Here is a 23,788-nt window from a genome sequence, read left to right as displayed (position 1 = left end):
TATACGACATTCATTTTCTGTGCACATTAGAATGAATGTTTTGGATATTTCAAACATGGGAAATAAATAATTCTATTGGTATTGGAGAATATACATACAGTTCATAGCAAATTTCTCTTCTAGCCTGGCGTCTAGCTGCAGTTTCTGCCCCCTCCTCGCCCCCTATGGCCACTGAACCTAGTTTATATATATAAAATACAGACAGACACTACACGCACACGAACCAAATGTACTTAAATTGGGTGACTCTAAGTACAGGGGCATATAAGACTCATTTTTTGCATTTCAAAAATATCTACAGACTTAACCTATTTTGAAGTAAAAATTAAGGGGACATCCACAATAATATTTTCACTGCAATGTTCATCTGGTCATTGTGCCACCGATAGAATACCGAACAACCCTCTTTCTCATCAAAAATTAGTAATTACTGCTGTTTCTTTGCTAATTACATTATTTGTAGAAGTTTCCTTTTTTCATTTGCTCTTGTACTATTTTGCATAGGCCTTTAATTTTTTATTAGATGAAGTGAGCCTGTTTTTCTCCTGGCTTTGAAATTTGCAGACATTTCACTAAGGGCTGGGAAGATTCCATCCCAACAAATGGTCTCATTATGATTCCAGATGTGTATGAGATTGTTATTAGGCAATTTTTTTCTCCCCTCACAACCAACACATATCACTAACTCCAAGTGTGCTCACACTGCAAATTCTCCCCCCATATGCTGGTCTTATTCACTGTTGGCTTCTTCTCATATTGCCCCTTTGTGTAAACTGTTTAATCAAACATTTATTTCCAGATTCTCCTTCATAATAAATGATTTGCATGAAGTTTCTGCCACTACACGTGGACACACTCCATTGTTTAAAACCAGAGATCTGTGGTTTTCTCCCACACAGTGAGCCACTAACTGTAGAATACTGTGCACTTCTGGAGTTTTTGCAAGTATTATCCTGGGAAAATACTAATTAGGGTTTTATTGTTACAGGATTTTTGTTTCCTTAGTGCCCGCGGTTCTTGGTCATGCTGCTTCAAAGAATAAAGAGGCAGACCAGATGAAGAGTGGTGGGCAGCAAAGCAAATTTTATTGAGCGATAGTACAAAGCTCTTAGAGATGGAGGGGACCAAAAAGGGTTGCCATTTTGGGGTTTAAATCTAAGGGTTTTTATAAGCTCTTTTGCAGAACTATCTTGAGCATCCTGAGTGTGGACCCCCTGTGGATTGGCTGCAATCAGAGCTTTGATCATGCACCTGTTTACCTATCAGGTTATTGTTCACATGTTGATGGTCTTTTGGGCTGACATTTGGAGACTAACTGTCTCAGCCTGTGATTGTAACCAATGTTTTATGGTTCATTGTTTTGTTTCAGGGTGTTTTGCAAAAGTCACTCCTGCAGAGGCTGTTAGGATGCTATTGTGGTCTTTTCTAAGTTGTAAAGCAGGATGCTAGTGCAGTTTTGTGTTAGCTGTCCTGGATTTTTTGCTTTCTTGTTGGAGACCCTGGCCCTGACTACCTAAGTAGTCCAATTAACTCCTAACATTATCACACCCCTTTGACCTTCAGGGTAAATGCAATCTACTCTTCATACTCATCATTCATGTATATAGATTGCTCTTCATTTGGTCAAAATTGAAGTTTGCATTATTCTTTTTTATATTCCTAGATACATATTTTCTTTTTCAGACAAAAATGCAAAAAGTGTCTCAACTCTGCAACAGTGAAACCCTAAGTCTTTATTGTACACATTTTGTTATCAGAAAATTGTACATATGACTCAAAACCAGAAAATTTATTTTAGTTTTTTAAAGATTTTATTAATTTATTTATCAGAGAGAGAGGACACAAGCAGGGGGAACAGCAGGCTCCCTCTCTGAGCAAGGAGCTGAATGCAGGACTCGATCCCAGGACCCTGGGATCATGACCTGAGCCGAGGGCCGACGCTTAACTGATTGAGCCACCCAGGCATCCCCCAAACCAGAACATTTAAAGAAGATATGGTCAGTAGATATTCTCTCTACATAAAAAACTGGTCACCATGGTTCATTAAAACCTATAGCCATATGGATTAATCAGATTATTATGAAGAGGGGAGGAAGGATTGTGAAGATTCTTTTCCTTTTTGTTTTTTTCTGATAAAGCATGAGAAGACCCAGCCATATTTAAGAAGGAAGGCATGAATGAAGTAGATGAGTGTATATCCAGAGCAAGTAAAAATGCAGTTTGCCCGCAGTTGATATCAATCACTCACTGTATATTGCTGATGAAGTTTTCAAGTGTGATCAGGGTCATTTTTGTAATGCTCTCCCATCAAGAGTGTTGCCATCTACAATGACGCCCTTGTAATATCTGTTTCCTAGGACATTCTATGAGTAGATCATTTTATTGTCTGCAAACCAAGTAAGCCCTCCTACCAGGTCAGGGTACAGGGCTGATACAGGGATTTCTGGTATACAGGTTGTCCTAAAATGGAATTAATCATGCCAGTGATCTTTGATCCTCTCAAAGTTTGTCCATCTCACACCATGCAAGTGGCCCTATTTGAGGTTGTTTTAATGTCCTTCGTTACCCACATGTTAGATGCTAATCTGTTGTGAAATGGAACTCAAAGACTTTGGTCAAAATCAATATTCCTCATTCCTATCCCAAAAGAACTTCGATATGTTGAATTTCAATTTTGAAACTAAGAAGGAAACAAGAATTTCATCAGCAGAGAAGTGCTGCTATAGAGGAAGAAAGACCGGGGAAGAAAGCAACTTACAGCATCCGGAAGCTGGCCTGTCATTCAAGCCACGCCATGTGATTCTCCTACTGAGCATAATCTCACAGAACACCAACATCAGACATGGCTCCTCTGAGACCATGGTAAAGTGAGACCAACAGGTGGCATCACAACTTTGTCGAAGCTAAGCAAAGCCCAGGTCACTGTGGCCACCCACAAAACACCAAACCTCCCTCTCACTAAAACAAGTGACTGCCACTCCTTACCACTTTACGTTCATTCTAGTCTACTTCCTTATAAATAAGATCAATTGAGATACCCAGTGATAGAATAGCTCTGCTTTCTGACAGTTCTAATCCAGATCAGAACCCTGCTACTCTGGACTGTCACCCGAAGCACCCAACCAGAGCCCAAATCCTAGAGTAGGTTCTTTCTAACATCCTCCTCCATAAACACCTCATGATTCCTCCAGTGTGTGTTCTCCTCACCGCAGTGGATAATAAGCCCAGCCTGCTCAACCACAGGGATGTTCCTGGTAGTCTGGCTGGAGGCATTGACATGGTCCACATACTGTCAGAGAGCTGCAATCTGTTTTCAGAATCCAGAGCAGGCATTTGAATTAATTATGTCCCACAATTCAAAGCACGTTACCATTATTGGTCCATATACAGCTCTTTCTTTTACTTGACCGATTGATATTTCCCTTTCACAATATAACATTCTATATCTTCGAAGTCCAGTAGCAACTATTCTACTATTTACTATGTAACTTCCCCCCCTCACCTCCTTCCCCCCGATTCTGTAATTTTTTGTTTGAATGTTTTCTTGTGAAATATGGAGCTCTGTTTGCATGTGTTTTGTTATTTTATATGAGCAGTACAGTGTTGCACACATAGTTTTTACATTTAATTTGTAACTTCTTCTCCCTGTTTCATCCTTCATTGTGTGCATCCACCCGGTTTAATCAACTCACCAAGTCCTAGACAAACAGATTGATTAAAAATCCCACCAGTGTAGACACGACTACACTGAACATATTCATAGATATCTTCCTATAGACTTGTGGGATATTTAGCACGAGACAGAAAAGTTGGATCCTGTGGTATGTTTATCTTTTACTTAATTAAATGGTGCCAGATTTGTTTCCAAAATGAAATAGTTTCCATAGTTTCCAACCATCAGTTTGCAAGCATTGACATCCCTACAACTCTATCGATACTCCGAAGTTTCTGTCATTCTAACTTTTATCCATTTAAAAGAGGTCAAATGATATATATAGATTCTTTAATTATGTCTCAAAGATTACAGGGATTTTAAACACCTGTCAGATTTTTAGACTATCCTACATGTAAATTAGTATCTGTAAAGACCATATCTTAATTGATTGATTTTTTTACCTCTATAATGGTGTCCCTCTAATCTCTCCCACAAAGTTAACTTTAAAAGTATCTAACATAGGGCGCCTGGGTGGCTCAGTTAGTTAAGCTCAGATCATGATCCCAGGGTCCTTGGATCCAGCCCCATGTCAGACCCCCCCATCTGCTTCTCCCTCTGCTCCCCCACTCATGTTCTTCCTTTCTCTCTCGAATATAGGTATTTTTTTTAAAGTATCTAATGTTTACATTTTTACTAGAATTTGTTTCTGCAAAGCAGATGTCAGTATTTTTGTGTATTTAATTTTATTTTCCATATGGCATTTTGCTATATATCTCATTCTGCTCCTGAAATTTTCCCCCTTTTTTTTAGATTCATCTATATAGTTATGTGTGGATCTACTCCTTTTAAATGTTGCCTAATACTTTCTGCGGTAAATACACTTTCTTTGACACCAAATACATCTGAGCTGGATGTAAAATCTTTGACTTACATTATGTTTCCCTAAGTATCTTGTAGGTGTTTTTCCCCACTTCCTCATACCATTGAATATTATTCTAGGGAATGCTGTTTCCAGTATGATTCTTCCCCTTAGCAGTGAAGTGATTTCTTTAGTGACTCCCTAAATAATTATTTCTTTATCTTCAAAGTCACATAATTTTACAAGGAAATATCCAGTGCTTTTCCCCCCTGTTTGTGGTCACCTTCTCCCCCCACTGCCCCGTCCTTGCCATCTGTTCTTCCTCACTTATAAGTTTGCGTCCATATTTCTTTCTTCTGGACAAGCACTCGTAAGCCTCTTAACCCACTATTTGTCTCTTCCAATCATTTGTGAAGCCCACAGAAATACTTTTATCCCTTGAAAGTGTTATAGGAAGTAGGAAGTGGGGACAAAAGAATCTGCTCTGGGGTTTCTATGCAGAAGAACTGAAGCATTAATTCTTTCTAAGAAATATGTGGGTTGATGCTTTGTAGCATTTTAAAAATCTCACTCCCTTCCAATATATATATGTGGCTTAATTCCAATTTCTCTCCATATCTGGGGCCAAAATAGCTCTTCCCTTTCTCTCAAATCAGTCTTAGACTCTACATCCAAATCCTGTTGGCTGAAAAATTCTTTTCCAGTATCAGCTCTGGTGTTCAGGAGCTGAAAAGGTCTACTGCGTGGGAAACTCCTTATAAACTGTTAAGAAACCTCTGCTCAAAAATAGGCAAACGCCCATGTACTGATGAGTGATACTCCCTGCGTCAAAGGTAACACAAGCACTAAACACTCAGGGGCAGCAGTATTCTGTGCCAGCCTAAATCCAGAACCTTACATGGCACCACTTTCATGGCCTTATCACCAGAGGATGAATTCAGAACAGTGAACCAACCCAGTGATGGAGGCAGATGGTGGCAGAAATCCCCAGCACAGACAGAAGCCCACCGGCAACTGTTTGCGGGGGTGGGGGGGTGGGGGGGGTGGGGGGGTGGGGGGGTGGGGGGGGTTGCAGAGCCAAAACCAAGCGACCTTTAAGCTCCGTCCTCCTGCTTCCTAGTTCTGAGACTTAAATCATTTATGGTTGGATCTCTGGGGACCCTGTGGTCTGTAAAATACAAATGTAAAGATCTACAAATAATAAGACATGTAAAGTCTTTGGAATGTGGTGTGTAGTAAAGGCTTGAAAAATAAGACCTGTTATCTATTATTTTGGGATACTAACACGTCTAACCCTGAGTCTGCTAACAACAACTTGACAATTTGAGGAGTGTCTCCTAAGGAACTTATGAAAACCTCAGTTCATAAGCCTGTCTGGAAGTCCTCGGTCAATACCGTCTCATTGTGCAGCACTGGAAATCAACTATCATGGGGTTCCTGCTTAACTCCTATCTTCTTGGCACAAAGTGTTCAGTAAAATTACCCGTTAGTGTCACTACTTTTTATGAATCCTTACCTCCCCCTGAGTGGAGAGTGGTCACAGGGAGTACCAGCGTGCTACTGGAGCCCAGGGGCTGGAATGTGTGATCTGAGGCATCTAATGAAGTCAGGTGAACTGCCCTGCGTAGCTTCCCAGTTTTGAAGAGTGACTCCCGCACTTGAGAAAGTAGCGTCTTCGGACAGGGGAAGGCGTGCGCCATCCGTATCTGCAGGTGCAGGTGGAGGATACGCGTTGGGGGAACAATCTGGGTTGTGGGAACTTGGGTTGGTTCCTGGCAAAAGCGTAGTCGGCAGGATTCGAACCTGCGCGGGGAAACCCCAATGGATTTCAAGTCCATCGCCTTAACCACTCGGCCACGACTACCTGCTCGCCGCCGCCCCAGAGCTGCGGTGAACCCCTGGGGAACGCGTGGAGTGTCGCCCGTGGAAGGTCCGGGCTCTCCCTGGAGAACGAAGGAGCCCAACCCGAGCAAATCCAGAACGGCCGGGACAGAAGACTCGAACGGCAAGTGCCCTGGGCGCTGGGGCTCGTCCCCTGCCTGCGGCCATCCGCGGACCCCACGGTCACGCCTAGTGCTCGCGGACCTGTGGACGGCGAGCCCGGCTGAAAGTGCGCCCTGAACGACGTCGAGGTGGCAAACGCCAGCGGGAGAGGCACGGAAATGGGGGGGTCGTGGGATTACTTACGGAGCTAAAATCTAAATCAGGACCCTCTTCGGTGGCATTCAACTTGCCCTTCCAAAAGAACCGTTAAAACCGCCCTGGGGCGGAGAGGGAGGCGGGGGCCTAGTTTCCGCCCCGACTGCAAAAGCCGGGGCGGGGAGGTCGGGAACCCCTCAGGGACCGGAGGGGACGCGAGGTGGCTCCCGGCTCGGGAAAGGCGCGCTCCGAGCACACGCGGTCTCCAAGGCCCGCGCTCGGCCCCGCGCAGCACAGGGAGGCGCAAAAAGGAGATGAAAACACGCAAATGTTGGAATAACTCTAGCCAAATTATTAGGGCCCATTCTGGGGTCAGAGACTCTCTGGTTTACCAGACTGGGATAAGGAGCGTTCGGACCAGATCTCGTTTTATGGAAGTGTCAGAAGCCCTAACACCACGGACTTCCCTCTGCATTCTAGGAACGGAAGCGCGTTCCCAGGGCATACGCTAGTAGATTTAGACAGAATCTCACATACAAAAGGAATGTGACCTCCAGGGTCGAGCCCGAATATGCTCCTCTGAGAGTTAAAACTCCCTCACATCTGTTTTCCTTTAAGATAAGGTGACAATAATGTTTCCCTCACTGTATTCTAGTCATTTTTATTTGGTCTTACTACCATGGCACTTGCTATAGACCCCCATTTAGGCTCATAAAGGGTTTATAACACTTAACGCGGTAAATTTATTTTGAACTTTATTGTCCTTGAGCAGTTTTTTATCCAAATATTGTCCCCGACCAGCGGCGTGTGCACCATCGGAGGTCCCTTGAGAAATGCAAGTTCTCCGGCCGAGTTCAGAGCGACACAATCGGAACCGGGAGCATGGGAGCGGGGAGATCCAGCAATTTGTTTTAACAGGAAGCCCGCCAGGGGCTTCTGATGCTCACTGAAGTTTGAGAAGTCCTCTCCTAGGGAAATATTCTTAACAAAGAAAACCATGTATTGCACAAAACTTTTTGCATTTCCCATTGTGATAGTTTAAGTAATATATTAAAAATGGATGAATGTTTAAGTATTTTTGCTTCATCTGCCACTAAAATGAGATTTGGGAGGATTCTGTAATCGTTCTGGGGAAATGTCTATGATATAATATTCACCGACATAGTAGTATGAACATGCTCCTTTGAGGAGGCAAACTTTTTGCATATGGAATACTGAGAGGAAGGAAGGAATACTTCAAATGTTTCTAGTGTTGGTTTCTGGGTTGTGGAGTTACGACTTAATGTTTTTGTTTACTATAGTGTTGAAGATATCAAGTCTTACAAGTGAATAGCAGAACAATGCATTTTATTGATTTATTTAATGATGTTACCCAAGAGTTGACATTTGCTTCAAATGGTTCTTGGATTAATGTCTGTCTTGTTCAGTGCACTCCACAGTGAAAGCACTCACCTTGAACTTGTTTCTCAAATAATCAATGTCAGTCAGCAATTGGCAAAATTAATGACAAATTTTCCACCCCTTCTTGCTTTCTGACGTTTAACTGGGTTTAAAAAAAAATAATTTTGGGAAAGAACACTGAGATAGAGAAGTTTCATAAGTCTTTAACATTTGTAATATAAATCTTCATATTTTTAAGGTTTAGGGAACTGTTTTATTTGAGGTCTGTTCCATAGTTATTCCTGCATATGGATGCAGAAAAAAGAAGTTTTGAAATAGGTGGAACAATCTTGTAAGTCAAATGGTTGTGAGTTTTCTAAAAGACTAGACTGCAAGATCTTCCACTATGTGAATTACTCAAAACTTATTTTTTCTTTTTTAATTTAAAAATTTTTATTTAAATTCAATTGAGTTAACATATAGTGTCTTATTAGTTTCAGAGGTAGAGTTTAGTGATTCATCAGTTGCCTAGAACACCCAGTGCTCATCACATCATGTGTCCTCTCTCCTTAATATTAGCCCATCATGCACTTACCCCATGCCCCCACCCAACCGAAAGCTAATTTTGAAAATCGGTGATCATTTGGAGGAGCTGTTCAAATCGGCGCTCCCCTCACAGTTCTGCAGCGAATGCCAGAGCCTGTGTCGGCGAGCCGGGTGTCTCCTGGGTGCCCGTCAGAAGCGGCCCAGCAGGAAGCTGGCCTCCCGGGAGGCCTCCTGCTCTGGCCCCTTCCCGCAGGCCATCGGAGGAAGGCGTCCCTCCGGGCGGGGGAGGCAGTGCCACTTGGCCGCTTTGCCACAGCAGCGCGCTCTTCGCCGGAATGAGGTCCGAGGGCACTTCGTGGGAGAGACTGGGGCCTTCGGAAGAGGCTACTTAGCTAAGGAGCGCGACGGCTCGCACGTAGTCGTGGCCGAGTGGTTAAGGCGATGGACTAGAAATCCATTGGGGTCTCCCCGCGCAGGTTCGAATCCTGCCGACTACGGCGGCTCTCCTCTTTGAAGACGCCACCTCTGCTCGCACCAGCGCAGGCATGGGCTGCGCGTGCCCGCCTCACAGGCTCCGCGCGCGTCCACCCTGGTTTTCCACTAGCCTTTTCACAAGCTACTTCCCCACCGTCCCCAAATGGTCTCGTTTTACGCAAGGAAGAGCCCACCCTTTGTGTTGCTTTCCTCTTGGCTGCGACCAGAGCCCTGCTTTAGCCAGACAGCCGTTCCCAAAACGAACGTTGGCAGGGGGTCTGCATCTGGAATTGCACCTGTTATCTGGGCTCTTCTCCGGCCCTGGACGTCCTCGCCACGCAGAAAAAGAAATTCCAGGAAATTTTGGATCAAATGCAGGTGAAAGCCACGACTCACAGCGTTGGTCGCCAAGTCGCAGATCCACACGGGTATTGATAGCAAAGCACCACACACAGCTAAAGAAATTAGGTAAAGCCATTGTCTTCGTGAAACAGGGTTGACGCCGCCTCGCTGGGCTGGCTTGTCCTGGGGTCCAGGACTGCGGTGATGAGAGGTGCTAAAACCTTATATACTTTAAGAAACTTGTATATTTCCTTTGCTGCATCTGTTAGTCCTTCAGAAGCAACAGAGCATCCTAAATAAAATGCTACTTATGAGGTATCTGTGACCCCCAAGTGGAAAGTGCCACCTCTAAGTGGCAATTGCAATAAACAAGGAAAACAAAGAACTCAGAAAATTCATTAAGTTTTAACAGAAAACGAATGTTGCCTAGCATCTGTTTTCCTTTACCGTGCTTCCTTTTTTTTTTTTTTTGAGATTTTGTTTATGTATTTGGCGGAGTGAGGGCGCGGGCCGTGGAGGGAGGGGCGGGACCCCGGCCAAGCGGGGAGCCAGATGCGGGGCTCGATCCCAGGACCCCGGGATCATGACCTGAGCCGCAGGCAGACGCTCAACCATCTCGGCACCCCAGGCCCCCCTCCTGTGCTTCCTTCTTCAACAAGAAAGGGAGAATATTACAAATGAAGGGCGGCTTCTCGGTGGAGACCCTAGGGTGAAGGTTGAGAAGGGGCGGAAGTAGAGGTTCCAATAGCCTCTGGTTAAAGGAGCCCAGAGTCCAGCCCACTCGGCTGGACCTACCTGCGCCTGCCTACTCAGAGGTGTGCTCTGAGGAACTCACACCCACGAGCCCTCTGAGAAAGGTAAGACAATTCCAAGAACTGGTTTGACTAGAATCCTAGCTTCAGGCGCGGTGCGCTTTGGCCTGGTAATTCGTAAAATTGAGGTTAATGACTCACATAGACATATTTGACAGGTGACTTTTCTTTAGCAACTTTGTGTTTAATTACAGTTTAGTGGTGGTGAAGCTTATTCGTTAAAGTTAGGTTATGTGACATACAGGAGATGCCAGATTGCAGATGGTTCTCAGCCTGGCGTCTACGGTCTCCCAACAGTATCTGTGAGTTCCCTGACGTGGTCTCTACAATTGTCAGTTTTGTGTCAGGGGCATCTCTCTGTGAGAGGGTGAATAAGGGTTATTTTACATACCATGAGATTTTGAACCAAAAATAAGTTAATAATTTCTTTCTTAATAACTTCATGACCACTGAATGAAAAGAAGAGTTTGCTCACTTTATTTTGTTGTTTTGGAAAACACAGAAAATGACTTTGAGGAGATACGTGGGCTCCAAACAAATTCTGTCTAACTTATAATAGGTTTGTCTGACATGAGCCCAACACCTGTCTTCCCAATGACAAAGTCACACTCACCATTACGCCAGGGAAGAAAGCTTTATTGGAAATCACGATGCTCACTGCCAAGCCCATGTATACTTATGATGTTCACAGACCAAAACAGGCACAAGTCCACCTAAAGCAAATTACTTCCCAGGACTTGCCCGGTCCATATTGCTAAGGGCATTGACAAACCTATTCTTTTTTTTCCTGTTATATTACACTATCATGTTGAGAACAAACAGGCTCTACTTTGAGGATCTAGTTCCACAAGCTGCCTCTTGTATATAAAAACACATGGACCAGCAATTTCTTCCAACCAGCATCTTCAAACCCCATTCACCTAGAAATGACAGGTTTAAATTTTATTTATGCCTTCCACTTCATCTCTGCCATTATACTTTCAGGGTTTTTTTAAATATTAAGATTTTATTTTTAAGTAACCTCTGCACACAATGTGGGGCTCAAACTCACAACCCTGAGATCAAGAGTCACACACTCTACTGACTGAGCCAGCCAGGCAAGCACCCCCATATTTTCCGTCTTTAGCAGTTTATGCAAACTCTTTCTGGGTGGGCTTTATTAGTTGCATGTGTATAGAGTATCCCTCAATAGTGGGCACAGATCACAAGAGCAGGGACATGTTCTTTGTCTTAACTTCGTTACTATACCCTAGTCAATAAGATTAAATTCATTCAGAAATGGAGTTTTATAACATGATGCATCATATGAAAGAGCCTCTTTAACCAAAATTGTTCCATGGTGTAATGGTTAGCACTCTGGCCTCTGAACCCAGCCATTTGAGTTCAAAGACTCATGGTTTATTTCAGTTTGTTTTTCTGTTGTGTTGGGTTTGTTTGTTTGTTTTTGTCGACATGGGCATGTACTAGGCAATTTCATCCCTGACATCTCTCAGCACTCAATATGTATGTCTGGGAGGCTTCGGACAGCCTCATCATGTTTCATAGGGAAGGAAAAAAAGGTCAAAAGTAAATACTTCCACTTAAAACAGCATCAAAAAGAATAAAATACTCAGGAATAAGTTTAACAAAAGAAGTGCAAAACTTATATTCTGAAAACTACAGAACACTGTTGAAATAGATGAAGATAGATAATGATATCTCATATTTATGGATTGCATCTTAACATTGTTATGATGGCTATTCTCCCCTAAATTGATCTTCCCTATCGGAACGCTAGATGACTTCTTTGTAGAAATTGATGAGGTGATTCTAAAATTCACATGGAATTTCAAGGGACCCAGAATATCCAGAACAATCCTGAAAAAAGAAGAAACAGGAAGACTCACTTCCCAACCTCAAAACTAATTACGAGGCAGCGATAATCAAGACAGTGAGATCAATGGAATAGAACCGAGAGTCCAGAAATAAAGCCATATGTCTATGGCGAACTGGGTTTTTTTTTATTAGAAGTGCCAAGACTATTCAGTGGGGAAAGAATAGTCTCTTCAACAAGTGGTGCTGGGAAAACTAGATAACCGCATGCAAAAGAACGAAATTGGACCCTTACCTCACACAATTTACATAAAGTAACTAAAATGGGTCAAAGATATAAGGTCTAATATTATAAAACTTTTAGAAGGAACACTGGGGAAATCATGACCTTGGATTTGGCAGTGGATTCTTAGATATGACACCAAAGGCACAGGCAACAAAAAAGACTTCATCAAAATTAAAAGCTTTTGTGCCTCAAAAGACACCATCAAGAAAATAAAAGGCAACCAAAAGAACAGGAGAAAATATTTGCAAATCACATATCTGATAAGGGGCTTGCATCTAGAATTTATAAAGAACTTTTACAACTCAAGGGAGAGACAAATAACCCATTAAAAATGAGCAAAAGACAGGAATAGACAGTTCTCTAAGAAAGATGTAAAAATTGCCCATAAGCACACGAGAAAATGCTTGCCATCATTAGTCATTTGGGAAATGCAAATCAAAACCACAATGAGATACCACCTCACACCCATTAGGATAGCTTTAATGAAAATGCCATATAATAACAAGTGTTGGGGAGGATATAGAGAAACCAGAACCATCATACATTGCTGGTGGGAATGAAAATGGTGCATTCATGTTGGAAAACAGTCTGGCAGTTCTTCAAAAGATTAAACATAGACTTACTGTATGATCCAGCAATTCCAGTTATATGAAAAGGATAAAGAAAAACACATAAATAATAATGATAGTAAAACTCAAGTTATTTTGAAGTATATACAGTGAAAAATAAAACCTCTCTGCAATCCACAAGCTCAGCTATTCAATTTCTATCCACACCAGCAACCTGAAGCCAGGTCTGGTAGAACCTTCCAGAGTTAAAATGTATGCATGTACATAACCTTTTCACTCTAGTTTTTAAAAATCATAACTATTACATGTAATCCTGCTGTGAATGTTAAAGCTTGTTCCAGTTGTGGGATGTATCTCATGAATCCATCAGAGGATGGTGGACCAAGAAGCTGATATCATTCCAAAGACCCATCAGAATAGGGAGTCCTTCCAGTTCTGAGGATAGAGTGTTAATTGCCAATATGGTGCAACAGCATGATTGTCATCCAAATGACATTAAAGAATAGGAAAGATAGACTACAAATACACTTTCTGGTATGCAATTTGATCCTATAGAAAGCTAAGGTACAGTAAAGCTATTTACTTTATCAAGGGCAGGCTCACCTGTGTAGTCATGGCCGAGTGGTTAAGGCGATGCGCTAGAAATCCACTGGGGTCTCCCCGTGCAGGTTCGAGTCCTGCTGACTATGGGTGTTTTGACATCTTGTAGGTTACTTTGAAATCCTACATAGCGCAAGTCCAAAGAAACATGACTTGTACCTGACCAATAAGCGATACATCCTCATTTACTGAGCTTCCCTGTTTTGGTCTTGGCATTCACCGGCCTGTGATGGAGTCTCTCAGTCTGGCCAGAAAAAAGAAATCATAATTACCATATTATCTAGTAGGTTTGAACAGAGTCCTAATGTTTTCTTTTCTCCCAAGAAGAGTCCAAATTTCAGAAATACCTCGGTGTTTCCTGCAATCAAAATCCTGCTTGAAGGCAACCCTTTCAAAAAGAATAAAAGTTAGTGGGAATGCTTGCTTCTCCACCAGATTGTTACCTTTTCAGCAATGTCCTTTTCTCGCAACCCAACTCTATCCTTGATATCTCCCAATCCGCTCATATTTTCATCTATCCGTGTGAGGCCGATCTGGAATTTCATGCTTGCTTAACACAACCCCAGCCTGTTTCTAGGATAAGTAAGAGAAGACGAGAAGAAGAAATAAATGCTATCCGAAGACAGTAAAATCATTTGCTTGCATGTAACTGGAAAACAAGGTCTAAAATAAAGCTGTAATCAACTAGCATAAAGTGTATTTTCATTGCCTATTAAGAATATTAATATTTAAACTATTTTAAAATAATAATCATGAGACGAAGCTCAAATGATATTGCGATACATGCAGTGAAAAAAAATGCCTTTTCTGTCTATGTGCTCTAGCTGTTCAGTTTCCCTCCACAGCGGAATGAGTTTTTGTATACCTTTCCAGAGTTATGTGTGTGTATAATATTCAGTCCACTCTATATTTTTATTTTTTTAAAGATTTTATTTATTTATTTGAGAGAGACCATGAGCAGGGGGGAGAGGCAGAGGGAGAGGGAGAAGCCGACTCCCTGCTGAGCAGGGAGCCTGAGCTCCCCTCCAGCTGGAGGACCCTGGGATGAGGACCCGAGCAGAAGGCAGATGCTTAACCACTAAGCCACCCTTTTAAATGAATGGTACAAACGTATACACAGTGTTCATCTTGGTTATTTCTTTCCCTTAAAGATATATACTGAGAGCTCCCGGACGGACCGCTGGTTAGATTGTAACTGCCACACAACCCGCTGCCCCATTTCGGCAAGAAGCAGCCAGAGCGGTCATCGGTCATTGTCCATTCCCTGGCGGCAGTTAGGGTTACTATTCCAGCGGGAGGGATGAGTAAGGGACCGGCAGGGCTAAGTAGGGAGAGATGGGGGGCTATGTGATCAGGCTCACAGAAATCCTCAAAATGTGGAGGTGTGGGGAGACCAGAGATAAGGGGACAAATCGGACCCCCCTATCCTGGACATGTGGGGTGGGTCGTGTGGGGTGGATGTCTTTATGATAATCACCTGTGACCAACAAGGAATAACCAGACCCTAAAAAGGAAGTAAACTACTGAAGGTGTTGACACTAGTCCTTGCTCAATGGTGATATCAGTAGAAATGTTAAAAGGATTTAAGTTCCCTGGTTAGCTTTCTATAAAAGACCAACACTAAAGGCCTTCATTGGCAAACCTGTCGGAACCCCTCTCACTCTTGAGAGCTTTTCTGTATCTTCACTTAATAAACTTCTATCGCTTTACTCACACACACACTAATAGACCCATAGAAATATGCCCAACTGATTTTTCACACTAGTGCAGAAAAAAATTCAATGGAAGAGCAACAGTATTTTCAACAAATGGTGCTGGAGCAATTGGACATTCACGGGCATAAATAAATAAATAACAAAAAAACCAAACAAAAAACCAACAACAAAACAAAATCCATGTTGACCTAAACCTCATTCTGTACACAAAAATTAAAATGAATCACAGACTGAACTGTAAAATTATAAAACTTTTAGAAAATAATAGCGGATCTTCAGGATCTAGGGTCAGGCAGTTTCCTTTGACTTGATACCAAAAGCCCAGTCCTTAAAAGGAAAAGAGATAAATCAGATCCCTGCAAAATTAAAAACTTTTCCTCTGCAAAAGACACTATGAAGCGGTTGAAAATAAAAACAAGCTACAAATTTGGAAAAAACATTTGTAAATCACATACATGACAAAGGTCAGTATCTGGAACATGTAGACAGAATTCTCAAAACTGAACAGATTAAAAGAGAAAGCCAACACTTCAGTCAGAAAATGGATAAAAGCCATGAAGAGACATTGCAGCATTTCACCCATGATGATACACAGATGGCAAATAAACACATGAAAAAATGTTCAGCATCATTAGCCATTAGGGAAATAGAAATTAAAACCACAATAAGATATCACCCTACACCTATCAGAATGGCTAAAACAAAAGTAATGACAACACCCACTTCCCATGAGGATGTGGGGAAACTCTCATACACTGATGGTGGGAATGTAAAATGGTACAGTGAGTCAGGAAAATGGTTTGGCAGTTTCTTACAAAACTAAACAGGAAATTATCAGATAATCCAGTAATAAATACCAGTCTTGGGTATTTATTCCAAAGACGTAGAAATTTATGCTCCCACAAAATACCTATAAATACCTGTATTTTTTCCAGCATCTTTACCCAGAATAGGCCTAGACGTAGAAATTTATGCTCCCACAAAATACCTATAAATACCTGTATTTTTTCCAGCATCTTTACCCAGAATAGGCCTAAACTGGAAACAATACGTATCACTAGGTGAATGGCTCAGCAACTATGATATATCCATACTATGGAATACTCCTCAGCAAGACAAAGGAATGGACTATAGGTACATGTGGCAACTTGGATGACTTCCTGGGGAATTATGCTGAAAAAAAGCCAATCTCAAAATGTCATATTTTGCGTAATTCCACTTCTACAACATTCTGGAAATGACTAAATTAGAGAAATGAAGAATCAGTTTCTGCTTTCCTGGTATGAGGGAGGGAGTGCTGGGAGAAGGTGGGTGTGGTCATTAAAAGGTGACAGGAGGGATTCTTGCTGTGATGAAGCCACACTTTTGTGGTGGTGGATACGGGAATCTGCACATGGGATAAAACCACCCAGAACTAAATGCCTACCACCACACTCAAAAATGAGTACAGCGGGGGAAATCAGAGTAAGACTGCAGGACTGTATCAATGTCAGCATCCTGCTTGTGTTATTGTAATGAGCCAAGATGTTACCACTGGGGGAAGCTAGGGTAAAGTGTTCTCTCTTTGTCATTTCTTACAACTGCCTGTGAGTCTGCAGTTACATCAAGTACACATGTATTTACATATATTATATATGCATTTCACATCAGTACGTAGAAACATGCCTCATTCATATTATCTGCTGCAGAATGTTCCATTATGTTCCACAGTTTATTTAAAAAAATCAAGAACTATTGGTTATTTAGAGTTTTGAAATCTTTTTACACATAATCTCACAGCATGAACACATGTCTGTATTCTTCATCATTTCTCACAGTTGTGGAGTATTTATTTTTTGATTCAGCCCATCTCCCCACTTCTATCAGAGTTTGTCTTAGTTTGGAGTGTAGCTCATTGATGACCATCAGAGGCTGACAAGGTAGGAACCTGGAAATTAGATCAAGTTAAGGAGGCTTGCCAATTCTAGGACAAAGTACAACATGCCAATTTGTCATAACAGCATTATGGTCATCTATTTGACCAAATATGTCAAAGAGTAAGAAATTTTGGTTTCAAATATATATTTTAATGTGTTATTTCACCTCATTGAGAGAGAGCCAAAGTTCAAGACAATTGCTTCGTTCCACTGAGTTATCTTGTTGAATCTAACTCTGTAGTTTTTTTTAATCTAACTCTACTTCTTATTTAATTACAGGAATTTCCATGTGCTGTGTTACATATAAAATAAGCAGTCCCCTAAAGCCTGATTTTCTCTGGATCAAGAGATGACTCTTAAGTTTTTGCACCTGGAAAGAGGAAGACCAAGACAGAGGATCACTAAGTCTAAGACAAACTCACCTCACTGCCAAAAGTGATAGCAGGGTGTTGGGGGGGGGAAATAAAATCTAAAGATGAAGTAGGCTGGAGTGAGGCAGAAGAGCGAAGTTCGACATCAGGGAGATTTGAAGGGCCTTAACTAGTCCACCCGGAGAGAGAAAAACTGGGCTCTCTAGCTATAAAATTGTAGGTTGCAGCTCTTCTCGTGCATTCCAGCTATAGTACCACAGGCAAGAGAAAAAGCAAGCTTTTAAATTGGAACTCTTACCCAAAAGCCAAAAAAATGGGCTGTTGGTCACGCTAAGAACAGGTGTTGGGCTTAGCTTGATAGACTTGCCTAGCAATGGCAAAGTCCCTGGTTGAATTTCTGCAAATCCTTTTTTAAGGTCTTGGCTTGAAGCGTCCATCCCCCGGGGGAGCATTCGGGAGTCACGGTGACTGATGCACAGGGGCCTAGGCCAAGCGCTCCTCTACTGGAAGGAGGCTGCTGCGCTCTGTTACCGCTTGCGGGAGACTGTCCGAGGTGAACCCCGCGTACAAGTGAGGACCCCCCCTCCCCCGCAGCATTCTGTCTCTGGCTGCCTGCACTAGATCTGCGGCTTCTGTGGCAGACAATAGGGAAACGAACAGAAACGACGAGAATCTAGCGGAGAAGGTGAGAATCCTGCAGAATTCGGAAGGGAATGGAAACGGGTGAAGGAGGAAACCAGTCAGCACCCTCAGAGGTTTGAAGGTGCAGCAAACTCGGCGTCCGAGTGATGAGACGAGGCAGGTACGAACCAACCTGCGGGTACGAGCGGAGGTCTGGAAGTGGGGAGCGGAGCGCGGGCGCTTCCAGGCCGGGTGCAGGGAACGGCAGGTGGCTCTGGACCCCGCCAGGAGGACTTGGAAGGAGGGGGTTTACGTAGGGATCTCCAGTAATCGAGAGAGGCGGAGCGAACGGAACCCTCGCGGATAGGTGGGGAGGGCCCCGAAAGGTCAAACAGACGTGGGCCGCTTTTGCTGATAAATCGGAGCGCTGCTCAGGAGGGAAACGAGGGAAGGCCGGCGGCTCGGGGACCAAGAAAGAATCCCAAGGAAAGGGCTTTGGTTGAGAAAGAAGGCGACTCGTGAGTGGTTTTAGAAGGCTTTGCCCGATTCTTGGTCTGGCAAGTTGACATCCTGGCCACATCATTATTCCCAATCCAAAGGGAACGCTTGGCAACCTCGCAAAGAAAGGGCTGGAGATGTGTGGAGCCTGCGAGCTAGAGCCTGTGTGACGGGAACGTGGACCGTAAGGCTGGGACTGGCGAGAAACGCCCGGAGGAGATGGATGGAAGGAAAGGAGAATAGAGAGGAGACGGGAAAGGCAACCGCATTGCGCATCGTAAGACGTGGGGCAAGAGGCTGAGAATCAAGTCGGAAAAGTAGGGAGCCTCTCCCGCGTCCGAGCAGAGTGGCGCAGCGGAAGCGTGCTGGGCCCATAACCCAGAGGTCGATGGATCGAAACCATCCTCTGCTAGGCTACCTTATTGTCGCCCCGCGAGCTCGGACCCTCCGCCTCCCTCACAACCTCGCGGACCCAGAGCGGAGAACCCCTTCAGGGAAAAAGGGACATCACAGCCTTTCAAGTCTTCTCCCCCTCCTGCGACAGGAGGGCCTCGTTTTCGCTGCGCTGGGTTCAAACCCCCCAGAATCATGGAAAACACTCCCCGCTCCTTTATTGATCCTGCATCTCGCCTGCCACCTCCCTTGCTGCCGGCCTGACTCGGCGGCCCCAACCTCCGGACGAATCAAGGAAGCCTCAGGTGGCCAGGACGGCGCCCAGGACTTGCTCGCAGCCAGGTGCTTGCAGTCCTGGAGCGGGATGAAGTCACCATCCCCTGCGGAGGGGAGCACTGGGGACCGACGCGGAGAAGCGGGAGTCTCCGCGCGGGGGGCGCACGCAAGGGAGACGGAGGAGCGGGGGGTGGGGGGTGGGGGCGACGCCGGGCCAGAGCGCGGAAGGAGGAGGGATCCGAGAGGACAGGGGGCCGAATGACAGGCGGCGGGCCGCACCTGCGAGCGCGCGGCCCGCGGGAACACGGACACAGAGTGGGGGCGCGGGGAAGCAAGCCGAAGGCGCAGGATTTGGATCTGAGGGAGGTGGTCCTCGCCGACTGCAACAGCCCACAGAAGGAGCTTCGGCCTCTGTTCCTCCGGTTTCAGATAAGGACCAAGAGGGAACTGGTGGTGACGGGCCCGGGAGTCCCCGACCCGCAAGCACAGGCCGAAGAGGCGTCAGGCGGACTCTTGATGCGCGTGCCCTCCCAGCCGCCGGGCGCCGCTCCTCCCTCAAAGGACCGCGGGTTCCCTCCGCAGACGTCTGCCTGCTCCGGGCCGGTGCTTTTCTCCGGACTCCGCGGCGGTCAAACGCCCCCCTCCCTGCGATCACGAATTCCAGGAACAAAGTCCCCGACTTCAGTCTCACCCTCCTCACCTCAGCCCGACTTGGACCCCCTTTGCCCCCGCACTCGCGCTCACCTATCGTCGGTAATGCTGCTAGAATCGGCGATCTGCTCAGCAAGGAAAGCTCAGCTCCCCAAGGCCTGGCATGGAATTCGGAATTAGCACGACTCGGGAAAGACCCCTATATGCCTTCACCCCATGGACCACTCTGTCCATAGAGGGGCAGACTTTGAATCTGAAGATCTAGGGTTCAAATTCCTGTTTCCCTCCTTTTGATTTGTGGCTCACCAGAGAGGACCCACCCCCTGGAGGATGGTTGCCCGTTGGAGAATTTCTGGGGACCCAGAAAGTAAGGAGTAAGAAAAAGCACAACGTGCATATCTATCTGTGGTTACATCCTCCTTTGCTTCGGGGCTTGTGATTTTCATTTCATATTCCCTGGAGGAAATGTCAACAGATTAACCCACCTTCCATGGCTTGTGAAGAGCATCAGTGCAGACCCTTCTGCCAACGTTCGTTTTGGGAACGGCTGCCTGGCAAAAGCAAGGTTCTGGTCGCAGCCAAGAGGAAAGCAACACAAAGGGTGGGCTCTTCCTTGCGTAAAAGGAGACCGTTTGGGGACGTTGGTGGAGTGGCTTGTGAAAAGGCTAGCTGGAAAAACCAGGGGGGACGCGCGCGGAGCCTGTGGGGCGCGCTCTAAATGAAGGGCCAGGCTCGGACCCGAGAGGCACGCGCAGCCGGTGCAGGCGCTGGCGCGGGCGGAGGTAGCGTCTCCAAAGAGGAGAGCCGCCGTAGTCGGCAGGATTCGAACCTGCGCGGGGAGACCCCAATGGATTTCTAGTCCATCGCCTTAACCACTCGGCCACGACTACGTGCGAGCCGTCGTGCTCCTTAGCTAAGTAGCCTCTTCCGAAGGCCCCAGTCTCTCCCACGAAGTGCCCTCGGACCTCATTCGGGCGAAGAGCGCGCTGCTGTGGCAAAGCGGCCAAGTGGCACTGCCTCCCCCGCCCGGAGGGACGCCTTCCTCCGATGGCCTGCGGGAAGGGGCCAGAGCAGGAGGCCTCCCGGGAGGCCAGCTTCCTGCTGGGCCGCTTCTGACGGGCACCCAGGAGACACCCGGCTCGCCGACACAGGCTCTGGCATTCGCTGCAGAACTGTGAGGGGAGCGCCGATTTGAACAGCTCCTCCAAATGATCACCGATTTTCAAAATTAGTTTGGGAACATCCCCATAGTGGAAGATCATGCAGCTGATAAAAGGAAGAAGGCACACTTCTAGTTATGGGTAGGACTTGGCTGGTGTGTCTGTTGCGGCCAAGTGCCCTTAAGATGGGAGACTAAAAATCCATTCATGAGCATCATTAGTACGGAGTCAAACTTACTTTAAAACAAAACAAACCAAAAAACCTTGCTTTTTGGAATTTTGACTTGAAGGAAAGTAAGTCCGCCGCAGTGGCCTCTTCCAAGAGCCAGGCAGGACTGCTTTCCCCAAGTTCCTTATCATCTTCAGCCCTGGACTTATTTTATGAAAGAATCACCTTCAAAGCTTCTATTTTCCTCGTGTAGAGTTGGAGAATTTCAAACCCAGGTTCTGCTGCCAGACCCCGGGGGTTCACTGGCAGGTTCAGTCCCTTACTACCCGTGTGATTTTGAGTGGGTTATTTCAGATCCTGTATGAGTTTCTCATGCCGTGAAGTGAGAATGTCATAATTTAATATGTTGCCAGGTGCTGAGAAAAATCCCTAACATAGAACAACAACCTCTGTGTTAAATGCTGGCTTTTATTCCTTTTGCTCACCAGATATCTCCATCAAGGCAAACTGAGTTTTTGGTTTTACCAAAGTAAAACAGACACAGAAATAATGCACAACTCTTAAGCATAAAGATTTATGACTTTGCACCAGTGTGAGCCAGATGGAAGTGGGTCACAACCAACACCCCAGAAACCCCCCCCCCAGGAGCCCAGGCATTTCCTACCAAGATAACCAACACAGTTCAGCAAAGCCATCAGAAGCGTGCTGGTGAGAGGGGCACTAGAATTACTGAGTTCGAGGCTAGCTCTGTGTGCGAGCCAGGGATCACCGAAGGAGAGGCGGTCACAGAGTTTGGCTTGTTAATGGCAATGGGAATGCTAGGACTCCAAAGCACCAGATGTCTGGTGGAAATACTGAAACTCAAGAAGCCAGAGGTGTGCAATTACCATAACAACCAGCTGGGGTGAGGGCCAGCCAGAGGGGCTTCTCCCACAGAGCTGTGAAGATAGTTAATAGACTACAATGTCCCTAAGGGTCAAACAGACTGGCCATATGTGTGCTGCGTAATCTATCTAATCCAAAGAAGCAAGGATGAATGGGAGACTGAGAGCACTCCTCCTGTAGGAAGTCATGATATTTTGACAAGTTCCTGGACCTAAGCTTGCCTCTTTTTTCTAAAAGCTGTATATTTTAAAAATTGTATGTTTAGCCTAAGGATTTATGATTTTTGAGTTTACTTTGTGTATTCAGTGAGGCTAAGCATTCCATTTTTTAGAGATTTTCACTTGCAGGAAGATGGAAATAAAAACAAACTGTAGTTTCACCCCCACCCACAAGCAGCAAAGATAGAGTGGGGAGCCTAGAATCCCACCCTTGCCAGCCTGCGGCAAGGTGCTCCCCTCCACCCCGGCTTCCTGCCCCTCAACACAAGGTATCAGAGAAAGCAGAGGGAGAGGCTGAGACTTTCATTGCTCCAGACTTTAAAAAGGCTTTCCCATACCCATCGTCTCTATAAGGAAGTCTGCACCACCACCCCCCCACTTGGCAGTAATGAAGTGTCTATTACCCTCCCCACTGGGGTGGCATCAGAAGAGGCCTAGGGGGAGAAAAGATTTTCATCAGTGCTTAGCTGGAAGGGCCATACACACTCCCTGTTCGTGGAGCTCACATGGCAATGATGATGCTCTCCTACTCCTCCAGCCAGGGAAGAACAAGTGGAAGCCTAGTGGGGAGCCCGGACTCCCTCTACTGCACAACAATAGGGAGCCTACACCTTAGGTATCAAGAGAGGCTGAATGAGGAATCTGGAATTCCATTCCTACCTGATAGTAACCAGGGGTTGCCCTGTCCTCTATCAGAGCAGTGTTAGATGTTTGAGGGAACCAACTAAAACAGAAGGTTTAAATAACATCCAAAGTCTCAGAGCATAATACCCAAAATGTCCGGGAATAAATTGAAAGTCACTTGTCGTGCCAAGAACCAGGAAGATCTTAAACTGAATGAAAAAAGACACTCAGTAGATGTTACGATGGGCAGAATAATGATATCCCCAAATGTCCATGTGCTAATCCTTAGTACTTGAGAACATGTTGCCTTACATGGCAAAAGGGATTTTGCAAATGTGATTAAGGGGGAAAATCTTGAGATGAGGAGATTACCTGAATTATCTGGGGAGGCCCAATCTAATCACAAAAGTGCTCAAAAGGGAGGCAAAACAGTAGGCCAGAGAGATGAGACATGAGAAAGGATTCAACCCATCACTGCCAACTTTCAAGATGGAGGAAGGGGGGTCTATAAACCGAGGAATTTGGTGGTCTCTAAATGCTGGAAACCATTCTGAGCTTCCAGCCAGCAAGTAAACCTTGGTCTTACAACCACAAGGAACTGAGTTCTGACCCAGTTAGGTAAGGCAACAGATTCTCCCCTGGAGTCTCCAGAAAGGAATGCAGATCTGCTGACAACTTGATTTTAGCTCAGTGCGTCAGAGGGCACTGTCAAGAGAGGGAAAAGACAACCAGCAGAACTGGAGAAAATATTCATAAATTATATATCTGATAAGGGTTTAATGCCTAGACTATATAAAATAATTCCCCTAACTCCACA

General features: G+C 45.0%; 5 non-coding genes across 5 annotated transcripts; 3 read left to right on the top strand and 2 right to left on the bottom strand.

Annotated features, from left to right (window-relative positions):
- Positions 1-6,296: 6,296 nt before the first annotated feature.
- Positions 6,297-6,378, bottom strand: TRNAS-UGA. The gene has a single exon. It is a non-coding gene; the product is annotated as a tRNA-Ser (tRNA).
- A 2,616-nt stretch (positions 6,379-8,994) lies between these two features.
- TRNAS-AGA lies at positions 8,995-9,076 on the top strand. The gene has a single exon. It is a non-coding gene; the product is annotated as a tRNA-Ser (tRNA).
- Positions 9,077-13,481: 4,405 nt separating this feature from the next.
- On the top strand, positions 13,482-13,563 carry TRNAS-AGA. The gene has a single exon. It is a non-coding gene; the product is annotated as a tRNA-Ser (tRNA).
- A 5,372-nt stretch (positions 13,564-18,935) lies between these two features.
- TRNAM-CAU lies at positions 18,936-19,007 on the top strand. The gene has a single exon. It is a non-coding gene; the product is annotated as a tRNA-Met (tRNA).
- Positions 19,008-20,723: 1,716 nt separating this feature from the next.
- TRNAS-AGA lies at positions 20,724-20,805 on the bottom strand. The gene has a single exon. It is a non-coding gene; the product is annotated as a tRNA-Ser (tRNA).
- Between the last annotated feature and the right edge of the window lie 2,983 nt (positions 20,806-23,788).

The sequence above is a fragment of the Zalophus californianus genome, chromosome 7 (genome assembly GCF_009762305.2).
Source record: "Zalophus californianus isolate mZalCal1 chromosome 7, mZalCal1.pri.v2, whole genome shotgun sequence".
NCBI classification, from domain to species: domain Eukaryota; kingdom Metazoa; phylum Chordata; class Mammalia; order Carnivora; family Otariidae; genus Zalophus; species Zalophus californianus.
Note: the sequence above shows the minus strand (reverse complement) of the source record. Positions and strands in the feature narration are given on the sequence as shown.